The 16,748-nt window shown below is 37.7% G+C and overlaps 1 protein-coding gene across 1 annotated transcript in view; it reads right to left on the bottom strand.

The window, feature by feature from the left end:
* The window catches only part of LDB2 (LIM domain binding 2), a 378,106-nt gene that overhangs the window by 318,895 nt on the left and 42,463 nt on the right, over positions 1-16,748 (bottom strand). The window lies entirely within an intron of this gene.

Consider the following 16,748-nt stretch of genomic DNA (forward strand, 5'->3'; position numbering starts at 1 on the left):
ATCAGAGATTAATCTTAAATTTGTGCATTCAAAATCCTGTACTTTTTAGGGCAGACACAAAAAGCAGTTCATTCTTTTTTTAAAAAAAAAGGGTAGTATATTCTTGTTTTATGATAGCTGGATGAGAGGTGACAACAGTGTGAGATCTATTCGGTCTGAAGTCTTAGCTGAACATTTTATCTATTTTTAGCAACAGTAACAATAGCAAGTGGATGAAGAACTGCAGGTTTGCATTATGCCACAGAACAAGCTTGCCACACCTTTCTATGAATTGCCAAGTCTTCCTTTCATCTGGTCATGCCTTTCACGTGAATTAGCCCACCTGGATGTATCAACGCAATTCCACCTTAAAGGTTCTAGTTTCAAATAAAAATATATATTTCTAAGCACTAATATATAGAGAATAGGGGAAAAGCATAATTTATCACATCAGAGTATCTAAATAGGTAGTTGGGCTGTAAATTTGTAAATCTGGCTAAATCCGTCAATTTATTTTGACACATCCATTTCTTTATGACAAATGAAAGAAATAGTTCATACCTTACATGGCTTACGTTTCAATATTTAGACGTCTCCAACACTCACAGAATCACAGACACACATACAAAGAAGGACCAGCTCAGAGAAAGCTGGCACATTTGGGCAAGATACATGCTTCTGAAAACAGCAGACATGAAGCAGAAAAAAAAAACCAGAAATAAAGGAATCCCAAAGGTACTGTTAAAACTCACATGTCTGAAAACAAGACAGCAATGAATAATCTGTGTGTGAAGCCTGGAAATTAAATTCCAGGACAATGGATGAAAATTAAGGAATGGACGGAAGAACTCTTTCAGACCAGAGCAACAACTACCTTGCCACTGCAGTCTAAGCAAGTCTCCCAGGGAGCAAGGCAGAGTGCTGCAGTCGGATTACGGTGCCCAAAAATGTTTGCACAGCTACTCATCACCTCCACACCATACTAGGACATGTGCATGAAGGGGTTGGCAAGGAGAATGTGTGCTGTACCCTCTGCTTTTTCACTTGAAATAAAGTCAAGTTCCATTTCGGAGAATCAAGCTCTTCTCAACTGATGTATAAAATCTGCTGCTAAGATAGGGGACTCTGTCGATAATCAAATTAGACATGAATAGGGGGAGGGACATTTCCTTCTGCTATACTCAGATTTGCCAAATTTAGGTATATTTGTGACATTTTAGACAGTTAGAGCCATCCATCAGCATCTCTGTCACTAGCTTTGGGTTTGCAAAAATGGAAACAAGATGTTGCCTTGGAATGCAGCTTTACAAAATTCTACAGATTAAAAAACATCTCACTACAAGTCCAAGTTTCTGTGCGCAACTAGAAGCTACCGCTGCAACATGATATGCAAGATAGGTGCTACATTAAATGATCATATGAATGGTCATTTAATAAAATGTTAATAGTAGGATCCTGAACTTAGTCAGATTAACTTTCCTATTATTTACACAGAACATCGTTAGGCTATCAAAACATACCACACTGTAGCCCAGAAAAACAGGCAGTGTGCTGGGGGGTGGAAAGAATCAGCATTCTGGTGCGGTAATAAAGGTTTCTTTCTCCAATGATAATCAACTCTGCATAATTAAAATAGCTCAGACTGCTGAACTAATTTTCAGACTGGAGGTTTCTTCCTGTAGCAACACTTACACACAAAGTTTCTACTGCGGCTGAATTTAATCGTGAGTCTAATTACAATTTTAATGAATATCTTCAACACTGCATGTAAACTTGCACTTCACAGGCTTGCTATCAGAGCATTTTTAGAAGCTTTCTGCATTTAATATAAAGGATTGTTCTGAGAGATGCTCATACTAAAGCAGTATTTTTTAAAAGAAAGCTTAAACTATATTTGGCCAAATTGAAGTAATGTTTAAAGCTGGTTTAAAATAACTTTAAGTTTTAATATGCATATTTCAGAATATTTTTACTACACATTTCATTAAGGATGAGCATTTGGCCTATTTCTAATCATGTTCTAACTTCAGCATGGTCCAAACTGTTTCTGTTGAGTTTCCCTTCTTCCCTTTCATTCCTTTTTGTAAATACTTAAGCCTTAATTGTAGATTTTCTCACCAGAGGGCAAAAACCAATATAAGAGATTCTCTGTTTGTTCACAGGAGAGAAGCCAGATTTAATAGCCAAGGCCTAAAATCCACACCAATCAAATACCAGTTCTATCCGAATTGCCTGATTTTGTATGTAATTCTAGTGCAGTGAACTAAAAATTCTGTAGCAGCCTCACATAAATCAGAAGTTTTTTAATTAAACATGAAAACTGACTATTTGCCGTGGAGTTTCTTCTTCTATGCACAGATTAGTTTATTGTACGCTCCCCTCAAATTTGCAATGACCAGACTGATGTACCATTTACATTACAGCTGCACAGGTTGCTGGTAAAAGAAAAGTGGCCTGGTAATCCAGCAGTTTGCAGATTACATTTCTAGGTCCTAGGCAGACATGATAGATTCAAGGTGATAGGATATGAGCATTCTGTAGCAGTTACTGATGTATCCGTTGGTACTGAAATCATCAATACAAAATAAGCATTTTTATGTTCCAGAGTTAAACTTCACTTAAGGTTTCTATGAGGAAACCTGTTCAGATGTGCTGAAGGTTTCCGGGGTTGAGTTTCCTTCCTTCTCCCCATTCCACCTGTGTATTTCAAGTGAGAAAATGTCTGGTTTATTTGCTTTAGAATTTAAATCTATCAGGAACATATTCAATCACCGAGTCCTATTCCCTGCTTCTATATAATAGCAGTATATAATCACTTTCATAAATTTATAAAGTTTGATGTTGAAACCAGTTAGGTTTCTTGTCCCACTAGTCCTGCTGGGAGGCTGTTCTAGAATCCCACCGATTTACTAGTTAGAAAACCCCCTTGAATGTCGCCTGTTAAGTTTCTATGCAGGACGATTTCTCCTCCAGACCCCTCTCATTGTCCCCTGCTGTGATGCTGGCAACTTCTGCACTCACAGTTCAACGCAGAGGTTTCTCTCTCCAGCTCCAGGAACCCCTTATGTCAGATAATACCACTTAGACCTTCAACCAGCTGTGTCTCACATGTGGCCCTGGAAATGGGCTGCAACATTATGAAGCAGATGGGGTGCTGTGTTCAAAGGAGTCTCATGAGAAAGGCTTTTTTTCCCAGCTGCAACTGTGACTGCAGATCACAACCCCTTCCACCATGCTCTGGGTATCAACTAAATTGAGAGGTCTTATATTTAAGATTAAGAAGAGGATTCAGAACCCTGAAAGGGGTATATTTCATAGTAGATTTTAAAAGTGGTTCAGAACAAAAACATTTTTCATTATTTGTTTTGCTTTTCCTTGCTTCAGTTCACATGCCCATCTAAACACACCAAGTTTGCTCATTTTTGTTTTTTTTCTATGACTTGAATTTAATTTCATGAAGAGAATAGTAAAAAGTTGCTTTTTAAAATTTAGAAATGTATTCAGAAGCAGTGGAACTCTTTAACCTGTGCATTTCATGGGTAAATTCAGCCATATTTCAGTAGACATGTGAATGCTAGAAGAAAAGAAGTCAGTTTTTAATTTATTTTTCTTTACTCTGGAAAACATCACCTCAGTATTGGATCATGTATATCTTCAGCTGTGCTGTAAGGATCAGGGACAAGACAGGGGAAGATTTTGTTTTTCTGCAATTCTTTTACTTCTAAATATGCCCTATCAGATAAATATCTCCAACCTAAGAGTTAATACAAGTAATAACAATTTGCCCTACTCTCAGTATGAAGGCCATTTTTCTACTTGATTAAGTATCAGTACAAAAATACTGTCCAGAGTTTAAAAAAAAAACCAAAACAAACAAAAACAAAGCCAGAGAAAAAAAGAGCTCAAAACCAAAGCTTCTCAGGAATTTGCCAGCATTTAACCATGCTTTTGCTTGTAACAGTCCAGAGTTATTCAATGAAGAGGTGATGCTGCAATGGGAGGCATGGTCAGACAAAGAGCAGTCAGTGAGGAAGTATGTTGTACCTACACTCCCATGCTGTGTAACACAGAAACAGCTGTAACTGAAACACTGGATGATGCAGGTCTGTAGGTGTGATTTTTGGGTTAGACTAAACTGATCTAACTGCAAACCAGTGCTGAAAGGTGCAGTTGTATTCCCCCTTGTTCCTCCCCAGATGCATGTTGCCACCTCTTCCTTCTGCCTATGCACACAGACAATCTCACTCATCTAACAGAAAAATGTAAACTTCTTAGTTATCTTTCAGTCAGACTGGCAAGCAGGTCTGGCTGACTGGGTAGCTGTATGCTGGTAATACAGCAGGATGGCTGCAGGACTGTACAGCCCAGCATCAGGGGTAAGGACAAAGACTTCTCTGAAGGTGACAACTTCTTGCAGTTAGATCTGCTCAAACTGCTGTTATACCCTGCACTATGCCCAGAAACTTGATTCTGATTTCAGGCTAGCAACTGATGCAATAATGACATTTTTGTTTTTTAAATTATGCACACAGTGGAAGAATGAAGGAACTAAAAGCACAATGAGATCTGGAAATACCTGCAAAAAAGGAAAAGCATAAGGAAGTTCACACAGCACTTCAGATGTACTTGCAAAGAATAGAAGACAAAAAAATAAGAAGACACACGGGAGGTGGTCTGATTTTTCACATAGCACTGGCTGATTCAGAGCACAAATGTTTAATAGTTTTCAGCTATCTTAGACATAGAAGCCTAACTATGAAACCGTACCAGAAATTCGAGGAGCACTGCATTCCTTGTAAAAATGAAACACATGAAGTATGTGCTTTTAATCAGGGCACAGAAGAATGTGAAATTACAGAGGGGGTTGTGATCAATCTAAGCCAATTTTGCAAGTCTAACTAGGACCAGATATGAGATAAGATTGTAATTGAGATCTGGAAGAAAAACTGAATGTTCACTGGAAAACACAGAATTAACCCTGAACTATGCAATTAGAATTTACAACACAACTATAGCTGTCCAGTACATAATGAAGATTATGGGATTATGAAAGGTAAGTAATTCTCTGTCACTGAAGTCATGATTAAGGGTAAGCAACAGAAGAAAGATGTCGTGAAAAAGGTTAGGTGGGAGTTTCAAAGTTTGTACCCATTATGGCAATTAATGTGAGCTGCAACAACAGAAAGAGGTAAGAAATGAAATGAAATAAATGAAATGTATTTTATCACTTCACAGTAGTTTGCAACCTCCAGCAACATGGGCTGCTGACAAGAAAACATAATCTCTGCCAGCCCACTGCTCCAGTACAGGTGAATAGTCTATAATCTGATTTTAATCAAGCAGGACATTCCCTTCATGTACATCAGCCCAGCCCGTGCACCAGGGAGTAGTTAGGAACAGGTGACAGAACGTAAATGGGTGAAAAATGCAATTTACAGGAATGACTGTTCCCTCTGGGGAGGGAACTAAGCACTAAGCACATGGGTGAGAAAGAAACTGCAATAACACCAGTGAAAAAGGATTAATTGTTATCATGTTAAAAATTCATCCTACATTCAGTCTCATCAAGCAGATAGGCCAAAATTATTAAAGAAGAGTCTGAATCAATGTTCTGGGGACAAAGCTCACCCCAGAAAACAAAATATAGCTAATTCCATCACCTGTAGAAATGTTGCTTTTACCTTATGACAGAAGCCAAGAGAGGAGCCCAAGAGACACATTGTTCTGGGCATACAAGAGAGAAACAGATAACAGAGTGAGTACACACACTGTGCATTGTTTTAAAAATAGAAGAAATAAGAGATAGAGAGATTGAGATCATATTTTATTTACAGCGAAGTTACATGGCAAGGAGCAGGTATGTAAAAAGGAGCATTTTTACCACCTGCTGAACAAGAAATACTGGTAAAAGAGATGGAATATAATGCATTTAAAATATTTTTCATGTATGATGTGAGAGGTTGTCATAATAAGTAACATAAGGGGAAAAAAGCTCATATCCATGTATAACAGCAAATACCCAACCATTTTTCATACTCATATGTGAATTCCAGTCACTACCCAGTTATATCTGAAAACATAAAAGTTTGATCGTATAAAAAATACTTAGGTTTATTTAGATTATCTTTTAAACTGGGGAAAAACAACAGAAGAGCATGACTGAAACTTTAGGCAATTTTTGGCAAAGCTACAACCAAGACAAAGCAAAATGACAGAAATATAAATTTCGTACAACATAAACAACAAATAGGGAAAAGCATTAATTCAGCAAAGAACATAAGCAAATTGGGGTAAGGAGAATAATCCATAGGGAAAACTGTTTTATGTAATATTTTTAAATGTTGGGATAAAAATTCTGACACTTCCTTTTGTTTCTTCCAAGACCCCTTGCTAGGGTTTGCTGGAAGGCATTGTGGAATACGGCTGATTCTGGCTCAGGTTTTCAGGATAGATCACTGGAGGTTTTCTAAATTGGTCGGCAGTAGATTTTGCCAGCACTCATCTCAAACTTCCCTAGCTTTCTCCAGGGTGCAGAGTAAGCTGGATCAGGTTTCATGTTTAAATTAATTTGGAATTGCTTTTTCCAAAAGTGACTGGAGTTTGCAAGTTTTTCTGCTTTCCTTTGCTGGAGATGAAATATTACTTTCTGCCACTATACTTTTCAGAGTCAGAGTCTCCAGCATTTCAGCCTACCTACATGTCCAGATCCTTCTTGCCTTCTACCACAATTCATTTGTGTTCTGTTCTAAATTTTTCTTAACCAAGTACAGTTCTATTCCTATCAGATTTACCCAGTTCTGAGATCCCATCTGCTTGGCTATATATTCTTTAACAGATTCTGTTTGCTATATGCTGACCTAGTTCAAAGTTACATTTGCTCATTGACTGTTCTGTACTTCACCTTCTCCCATGTTTATTTCACCAGAAAATTGTATGGGTTTGCAGTTAGGTTTTTCACCTAGGGCATTTTTATAGATTAGAAACAGTACAAATTCAAGTATTGATCCCCGGGGACCTCATTTAATATTTTACCTAAATTGAAATAGCTCCACTTACAATCACTTTTTATTCCATATGTGTAACCACTGAGCTATTCATTCAATTTCATATTACTGCATCTCTTGAATCCTTGAAGCTCTTTCCTGTGGGCAGTCTTGTGACAATGCTTGCTGCTTAAATACACCACATTATACCCCTGCAGTCTATATTTGAAGTACACTATGTGTACAAGTCTAACATTACACATGTTGGGCCACCTAATGATTTTCCTTTTCCTTATGCCTGCTTTGTTTACCAGAAGAGGAAATTATTCTGTTCTTACAATGCTTACACACAGGAAAAATGCAGTGATCAAGATTGACTGCCATTTTTTGGTTATTCTCTCTAACATGTGGGTTTGGTTGCTCTAGTTAGTACACCCAAAAGTGTCATCATAACAAAATGCCTCACAGACAGATCATAAGCTCCTCCTGAGCTGCATCCCGTTTTTGAAAGCTCTACCATTCTCTATAAAACTGAAAAGTTTTACTGGGCATTAACACAGCGCCCACATTGAGCAAGCAGATCTTGTACCATATAAAGGCTCCAAAACTCCACAATTCCTGTGCAAGCTCAGGTAGAGACGAGCTAATGTAGCAATGAGAAGCTCCAAACCTAGCAAAAATTTCCCTTTCACCCCTCCAGTTAGCATGGAATTTATGACAAGTCAAGCACAGAAGCAGGTCTGATGCACAAGGATAGTGTAGTTCCCCTCTCCAATCCAAGCTCCCAGAGGCTGACGCTTTTCTCACTGGAGAGGAGACTGTACAAGACAGCAGAAGCAGCTCAGCATTTTAAGGTTCTCTTCCCACCTTTACCTTGTTCTTGTTGAGAAAAAAAGTCCTTTCTCCTGTCTTCTCTAACATTAGGCTTTATGAAGAAGTTGGGAATCCTAACCACTTCTTTAAGGCTTTTCAAGGAATTGGAGAAACCCAGGGCCTGAATGAAAAGCAGTGATGAAACCGAAAGCAGCAATCCTGAAACAGAGAAACGAATATACTGGAGAGCAGAATGTAAGAACTTCTGGACCTAGAGATGGAACTGGTATGGGAACTACATCATTCATCTGTAATAAGAGAAGCCTCAGTCCTCTCAGAATGGGCACCAGGATTGAGGACAGGCAGATGTCAATTTTGTTGCAATGATCTGCAGGTTGGGAGAGGCACAGAGTTAATTATAATTTTGGAAGCCTAACAACATCAGGCGGACCAAACCAGCTTATAACCCTGTCAGACCAACACTTTGGAACTAGACATGGATATTCAAAATCAAAACGCACACCAAAATAAGCCAATACATCTAAACATTTGAAGAACATGCACATAAATTCACATTCTCATCTATAAATGCACATGCATACACACATACCAGCTAATCTCATGGCTCTTTGGAGGTCTGCCTCAAGATTTTTAATTTTTGGATTTGTCTATCCTGCACTTCTGATGGGGTTATTTGTTAAATGAATATGAAGTTACTTATTACCCTGCTAAGGGACTGGCTGTAGACTTCAGTGGAACTAGATAGGACCTACTCTTTCTCCTAAACACAACTCAGTTAGAAGCTTGGTCATATTGTTTTAAATGTGGTATTAGATCATTATGTAAAATTTTTTCTATCTTTATCTGATACACCATCTGATGCATACCACCCATCACCACTTCCAAATTCTTCTCTTCACAGCTGAGAGGACAACTGGACTTGATCCATTAGATCAGCTTATCCTGCCCATTTGTTATCTTTTCAAATAAACACCTTCGCATTTTTTCCATGCTACTGCCCACACTTGGAGCAGTGCCCTTAAGCATCTGCAAAATTCCTCATTATCCTCCTTTGAACTTTCTTTGCATCAAATCTTGTGCTGAGGTGGGGTGGGGAGGAGAGGACAACAGGAGGTAAGAGCAGGTCCAATACGTTACCTTCTTCAGAGCTGCAGCATAGGCCTGAGATTACAAGTAAAGAATAATTTTGCTGCTGTTCAGCAAGTTGAAGGATTCTTCTTCCCAGCACCATGAAATAATTCTACATTAAGTTTAGCTATAAAGCCATGACCCTGGAGAAAGGACTTGGCTCCAAGCCAAGTGTTTTTCATATTCAGTTTCACTTTTCTGGTATAAAATATTTAAGAAAATGTAATTCTGCTTAAAATAATTCCATAAAAAAGTCATCACATTCTTGTCTTTTTTATATGTATCAGAGTCAGACATTTCAAAATTATTTCATCCAGCACAAGGCTTCAGCCTCCCTTATGCTGTAAGTGATCAGTACTTGTGAAAGCCTACAGAATTTATACTGAAAGGCAAGCCAATAAAAAAAATAAAACTTCTTAGTGCATTAAAAACCCTTTTCCTCTGATCTGAGTGTTTGTACTGTCACCAGCCATTGGAGAATGTGAATGTTTCTACATAAAACAGATTAGCGCTAATGAAGTCTCTGGTAAACCATGTGGAATTTCTGGCCCTTCTGTCTGCTGAGGCTGTGGAAAAGCTCTGCTCTTGTTGGATTTTAGAAAGTTATGATTATTGAAGAAGCGTTGAGTGCTTGGTGCTGTGAGTGACATTCTAGTTTTGATGGAAAGACTTTATCAGATGGAAAGGTTTTAAAGCCTTTCTTAAAGATGGTCAGAGTTTCAATTCACCTAATCTCTGCAAGTTCATTCCACAGCCAAGACCTTTTGTCCCCAGTCTTTACATGTGCTTCTGCATCGGGTTTGTGATGCATTAAAAAAAAAAAAAAAACAAACCAAAAAAAAAAAACCAACAGAAAAACCCCACTATAATTCTGATTCTCTATAAAATAAAAGATGGTTTAGCTAAGAACAAAATATTGTAAGTTTTATAGTTCAGGCAATTGTTTTTGTTAACCAGTACAATTTACTTCATTTATTGAACTATTTCATTTGACTTTTTAAATAAAGGTTTTATATAACTCAAGTTTTAGCCTAAATAGATTTCATAATAAATGCATCCTGAATAGTTTGGCATATTAGATCCTTGTTTTTAATCTGGTATTTTTGAAGTGTATAAGATATATATGGCAAGCAACCAAACTACATTCATGTTTAAAAAAGATCTTCAATGCTGCTGTCCTGAATATGCAGCTGTGGAGGATGCCCCCAACGAGGAAGTTTTTCCTTCAGTAGCAGTCACAATGCTTGGGCCTTTCCCAAAAGTGGTACTACAAATTCTACCATATGGCTGCCCAGCTGGGCAAATTCTGTGAAACTCAAAGTAAGTCACAGGGTGGTTTTTGGGTTGGTTTTGTTTGTTTGTTTGGGTGGGGGTTTTTTTGCTGCATCACCCAGGAGGCTCATTGCTTTTCCACAGGCTGGCTGCAGCAGAGCCTCTTTTCTTCTGCTCAATCTATTTTTGGGAGGTCAGTGAAACCACCTGATATCTGATTTAAACATAGAAGGAGAAAGAAATTTGAAGAGGCTGGTAGGCCCAATACTTCCTTGTTTAACAGTGTGCACAGGAACCAAAAGGACCCAGAGGTCACTCATTTCCTGATGTCACCAGTAACATCTTTTTATGAAGTGAAGTAAGCCAGTATATTTAGCAGCTGAACTTAATAGAAGAGTTTCCTATTGGTTTCCATGAAGAAGAGTGAACAAAGTCAACTATCCCTACAAAAAAAAAGGTCACAAAGGAAATCCTTCAGTCCCAGAGATGTTCTGAAAAATCAAGTACCCTAATATGTGGGACAAAGACAAGGAAGCAGATTACTGCAGGGAAGTGAATAATTTCCTGACACAGAGTGCTCTGCTGGTGGTCTTCCTTCTCTTTGTTTACCTCTCAGAATTTGCCAATCTCTGTTCTGCCAGCAAAAACCTGTCCCATGCAGCCCCCAGGTATAGCCCGCTGATGCTTCAGGGCCAGAATGCCCACATCCATTCAGAGAGACTGGTCTCATGGCAATATTCTTTTTTAAGGTTCTCAATTTTAGAACTGTTAGAAAAAAAAATAAAACCTCACTTCATTCTTTGAAAGTAATTAACCTTTTGGAGAATAATCATGCCGCATTTCAGAAGGTCAGCAGTTAAAGGATGAGTGCCTTGGCTTCAGCTCACCAGGCAACACATACTCCCTTTGAGACCACAGTGTATTGAGTCAAGTCTTGGGTCAGTTTTAGTGATTTTCAAACACAGTTCACTTTGCTGCAGCAAACTGTAGCTTTTCTTTTTTTTTTTTTTCTTTTTAGTACAATACTTCACATCCAGACTACATTATAGGGTCAAGCACAAAAACATTTTTGTGTACACCAAGGCATTTTGTAACGTTAACATTTGCTAAGACTATCTATTAGCATTTCTCATTTGGTCTACTAATGCAAACTGGCAGAGACACTGTTGACCCCATGAATGTAAATGGATGTCCAAGCTACAGTTGGAAATGTGCAGCTCATAACATCACGTAAGCAATAGTAGCTTTGACTTCAAGGTAAAAAGTAAAGACACATCTCTGTACTGGAATTTCATAAAGAATTACTATTTATACATATTTTTCTGTTTTGAGATTTTTTAGCTCTTGTTCTTACAGGACAAATACACCCAGCATTACTAAATACCAACTTTACTGTTACTTCTGCCTTTTTATTTTAGTTCCTCTTTAGCTTTTCTTCTTTTTCAGACAAAAGTAAACTACAAACTCAGCTACTTTGGGCTTTTTTTACAGTGCCTTTCCTTTGCACTATTTTAAACATATTGGCAATCACAACAACTATTCACTGAATATGTTCCTTGCACTTTACAGCCAACAGCTGAGTTGTTGACTGAGTACTGAGGTTTTTTTATTGGGGAAACTGGGGCTTCCTTAATAAATTAAGCTTTACTACTCCAGATCAATTGCTTGGAGATTTTTTTTCAACCTGATTAAATGCTAGACTGTAATTTCCAGCCAGAGTCTACTCTACTTGTGCCCCAAAAGGAGACAGTCCCTTTTCTGGTGTTAACCACCATAATGTCAATCCCCAGATTTATTCATTTGAATCTTAGTTAAACTGAGGTTTATCTCTTCTTGTTCTTGATCAGATTATTAACCCCACCCTCACCTTGACTCAATTCCATTTATTTCAATGGCATTATCTTCACAAAAAAGCAAAACTTATAAAGTACAAGGGATCTGCAAGCTGGTGACTTAGCAGTAAGGTTATTAGCATCCTTAGCACTGACAGTTCTGTTCTCTGCATTATTTTGAATTTTCATTATTTTCTTTCTTCCATTCCATTTTAGCCCTTTAATCAGTCTTCAGCCATGGAACATTTTCTTCTTTTAAGATTTGCTTGATAGAGTTGCTTTGGAAGAAAATTTTTTATTAGCATTTCACAGCAATTTTGTTTTATCTTTAGTTTATGGTTCAGTATAAATTAATCCTTGGTTAAGGCACTGTGTGGCTCCATGGGGCATTTTGACATGCCTAACATATTAATGGTTCAAAATTACCAGTCACCTTCCTTCTCCCTCCCTTGGTTTATCTCTCTGTGTCACATTTAAAATAAAAAAGGCTCTTTCAGGACAAAGTCCATGTTTGTGCCAAGAGGAACAGGGTCCCAGGCATCAGAAGCATTTACAGATTTTACACTACATTCCAGTCAGTTCTGTGTGGGAACCTTTTGAAATTAACAGGTTACATTTTATTACTGTTTGATGGAAATTCTTGTCTTTTTGCAACAAATTATTTAGCACAATGATTTTATATACAACATTTGTTATTCAGCAGGACTTAGCAGAAAAAATATGGTTTGAATCTTTTAAATTTCAAACTGCATAATAGGCATTCAAGATGAAAATCATTCAGCAGTGACTAGTTTCTGAATTACTTACTCAAGTTAACTATATAAGTAACGAATTCTGTCTCCATAGTACCACATGCAGACTTCTCTTCACGATGAAGATTATTTTAGTGGTGGAAAAAATGAACGTAGACTTAGATTCAGATTTTCATATTTCCTGTTTTCTTTCAGTTTTAGAAAAGGGGAAAAAAAAAAAAAAAAAAGGAGTTATATTTTCTCATATTTTCTTCCCTAGTCCAAACAAGCAAATGTCTTGAAACTCCAATATGTTGTAGAATTTTCTGTTTCTCCATTCATAAGAAAAGAGTAGGTGTTCACTGAAACTACATTGGCTTTGACTTAATTTCCATCCACTGGGTGAGTGGGTTATATTTCACCTTCTAGAATAATAGTGAAAAGCACTTACAGATGTCCATCTAGTCCTGTATGTATTCTGACTGTGGCCAACAGCATGAAAACATGTAGCGTTGTTTTCCCAGGATACTCCCAAGCCTCCATGTATTTGCTACTGAGAGACAAGGGTACCTGAATTGATGGTGGATTTGTGTGGGTTTTGCCATTAGTTTGTCCAGTCACTATTTAAACCCATTAATTACACATTTCTTTATATATGCACAATATATAATATACACATACATATCCATATACACACAACATATGAAAATTTGAGGCAAGGCATTCCACAGATACTATGCATCACTTTTATTTCAGTTTTAATGTGTGAAGAATCAAAGCCTGTTGGTTTACTTAGGATTACTCTGGATTCCTTAAAAGCCAAATGCCAATCTGAATTATTTGTAAGTTCCCTTTAGAAAATTCCAATAATAAATATTCTAATAATATGGTAATCAACAGAAATACTGAGAGGCTATACAGCATAACTACTCAGTCATTGTTTTGTAATAACACTTTAGCTAATAGAAGTTACCCCACGTTGAGCACATAAGCATCTTAGCTCTACACAACATTGTACTGATGGGCGAGATCTTTGCATCTGAAGTGTTATGAACAATGCCTGTGGATATATTCATGTCATATTAAAGATTTCTTCTTGTGAAAGTTCTAGCTACCCACCTGTAACAATAATGTAGTGGTAAAATCCGATAAATGAATGCACAGGGTGCTTCACCAGTAAGTAGGTTTCATCCCCAAATGTGAAAGCGATGTCTGAGGGAACTTTACTATAAATGAGAGGGCAGGAGAAGGGAAAAGCATTGAAGCTGATCTTGCCTTTGAGCTATGCTGACCACTGGATCAATAGCTATCATTAGTAGAGGTCCCTTAAAGGAAGCTAGCTGCCACAGTGCTGACATTCAACCTGTGTCAGGTGGCACCATATGCACATGCAGAGAACTTCAAGTTTAAAATTATAAAAGACAGAAAATGAAAGGAGATTCCTAAGTTAAAGAGCAATCTTCCCTGGAATTTTGGGTAGTTGTTGAGTTTCAGACAAAAGTAACCTCTTGTTACAACAAACCAGTGAAGCTAGAGCTAATTTTAATACTAAATTTTAGACATTTCAGCTGGTTATGTGTACTTGGGATCACTGAAACAGAGAAAACAGTGCACGTCTGCATAAACCTCATTATCAGCTGAAGGCATGTCATACTCATTTGATTAATCTTAAATTGCCATTGAATCTCATTTCTTTCCAAACAGGTTGTCATTTCAATGAATTTAACTAAAATCCCCCCCGAATAATGAACTTACCAAGCTTGGTAAATGCACTGCTTGTGTTGTTTGCATTGCTTGCCTCAACTGACAACCCTCTCTACAACAGTCTGCATTTTTAATATTGTAGCATGATCACAAAACACTGAACATACAGATAGCATACACATGTTCGTGGAATTAATAGAGAGATCCAAAAAATTTTCAAGACTATTATCTGCATATAGATACAAAATGCTTTGTCTCCAAGGGCGTTGAGGAAGTAAAACCAGACTGTACCTGAATGCTAGATGACTTCACATATAACAGCACTGTCTAGAAAACCCTCTGGAGAAATGGATTTCTGATCATTTCATCACTGTGCAATCATCATAATAAAGGATAATCCCCTTACTCCAATAAAGTTATAGTCTGAATAGACAAGACAAAAGGGGAAGAAGAGTGAGTCACAAAAGAAAAGTGAAATGTCCAGAATTAGATAGGACAGGATCTGTCAAATTCTATTCTAATACCAGTCATCAATACTCAGATAACACTACACATATAAGCAGTGTGCTAACACATATTGTTACTGATTCCTGTTTAAAGGCCATCTTACCCCATCCAAGCAAGAACATTTAGGAACATCAGACTTAAAAGTGTACAGAGATAGAAGACAATAATTTTCACTGCAAGTTCAGCCCTTTTGTTCTAAAAGAATGCCAAACACGAAAAATCTTGGCTTCCAAATTCTCTCTCAGAATCACCCACTTTCAGACAGTAGTCCTTTGCTATATGAGGCATAACAGAAAGTGTCTGCTGTGACCAAACAATTAAAAAAGCAAACTCTCACTGAAGTCTACAGAGGAAACAGAAGACAAAATAATTTCAAGCAAATGACAGATTTGTGATATCTTCCAATAGGAATGAGGGAGGAAAAGCTTTATATGCATACTGCAATTCATTTCTGATTCAAAACTAGCCAAGAAGTCTTTGTTTTGAGGAAGTAAATATAAATTCCTTCACATATCAGGGAAGTCTTGAAAAATTATCTTCATACCATGCTGTGCCTGATGGAAATAGGATAATAAAGATTTCTTAATGTCGCTTCATAGAGAAGGAGATACTGCTCAGCTAGGTCCCTAATCTCTGTTTAGCTCCACCCACATTGGTAGCAACACCATGTCACTTTTCACTTTTTCCTTCTTTTCCATTCTCCACTTGCACCCACCCAGCAATCACTGACAACCCTGTCTTCAGCTTTCAAACCCTTTCTCCATAGTACCAGGCCCAGAAACTCTTAGTAATCCTGGTAAATCAGTTAGCAAACTCCAAACCCATCTTTTTACTTCAATACAAGGATGGGTTTGCTTTGATCTGTTCTAGTGCGCACTACAATTTTTCTGAGAACAGCAGCTACAGAACTGACAGCAATGTCTTCTTGCTCATACAGCTCCTGAAATACTCCTTTTTAGCAGTGCATCATAAAAGAAACTGATGATACATTACTGCTTTTTTTTCTTTATGCTCTCATCCCCATCAGAATTTGTTCGCGGTGTAACTTTGTACTTCTGGTGACTGCTAAACAGTTAAGATAAAAAGCAATGCAACATTTGAGAAATAAATGCTGCATCCAGTGAGAGATTACTTTAACACAGTCCTTCCCCTCCCCATATTCCTTTCACTCCTTCAGACCCTGCCCATCCCACAGACATCTAATGCTTGGCAACAAACACAGAATTCTCTTTTGTGCTCAGACTTATTAGGACGCTCACCTGAAAAGCAGGATCTAACCACACTTCAAGGGGCTCTTCGGTGGAACTGCTCTGACATCTCATGCTTTCACAAAACCCTTCTTGCTTCTCAGGCTATATTCTTTGTGTACCCAAGTCCCATGAACCCCAGCTCCCAAGAGCCATGCTGAGCTATCACAGTTACTGAGGAGCCTGGATGGAAGCAGCCAAGAACTGAACTAGAACCAAAACCAGGAAGAGATGGAATTGGCAGACAGTGTGTTGGACCTAAGGAAGCAATGTCACTCTCTGGGGAGAAGGAATACAATATAGACAAAATATATAAATATTTCTTTAGATCAGAGGTATGTCTTTTCCTAAGTGGCCTTAAAGTTTTGCGGGTTTGATTTTACCAAAAATAAGTTTGGGATTTTTCTTTTTGCTTCTTGCTCCTGAAATCTTTGGGTATGTTTGAACCAACATTTCTGATGCAATAATGAGAAAGCACTAACAATAAGTCCCATGACTCCATGAGATAAATATAGTGAGATTGATATGAAA

The sequence above is a fragment of the Strix aluco genome, chromosome 4 (genome assembly GCF_031877795.1).
Source record: "Strix aluco isolate bStrAlu1 chromosome 4, bStrAlu1.hap1, whole genome shotgun sequence".
Lineage (NCBI taxonomy): Eukaryota > Metazoa > Chordata > Aves > Strigiformes > Strigidae > Strix > Strix aluco.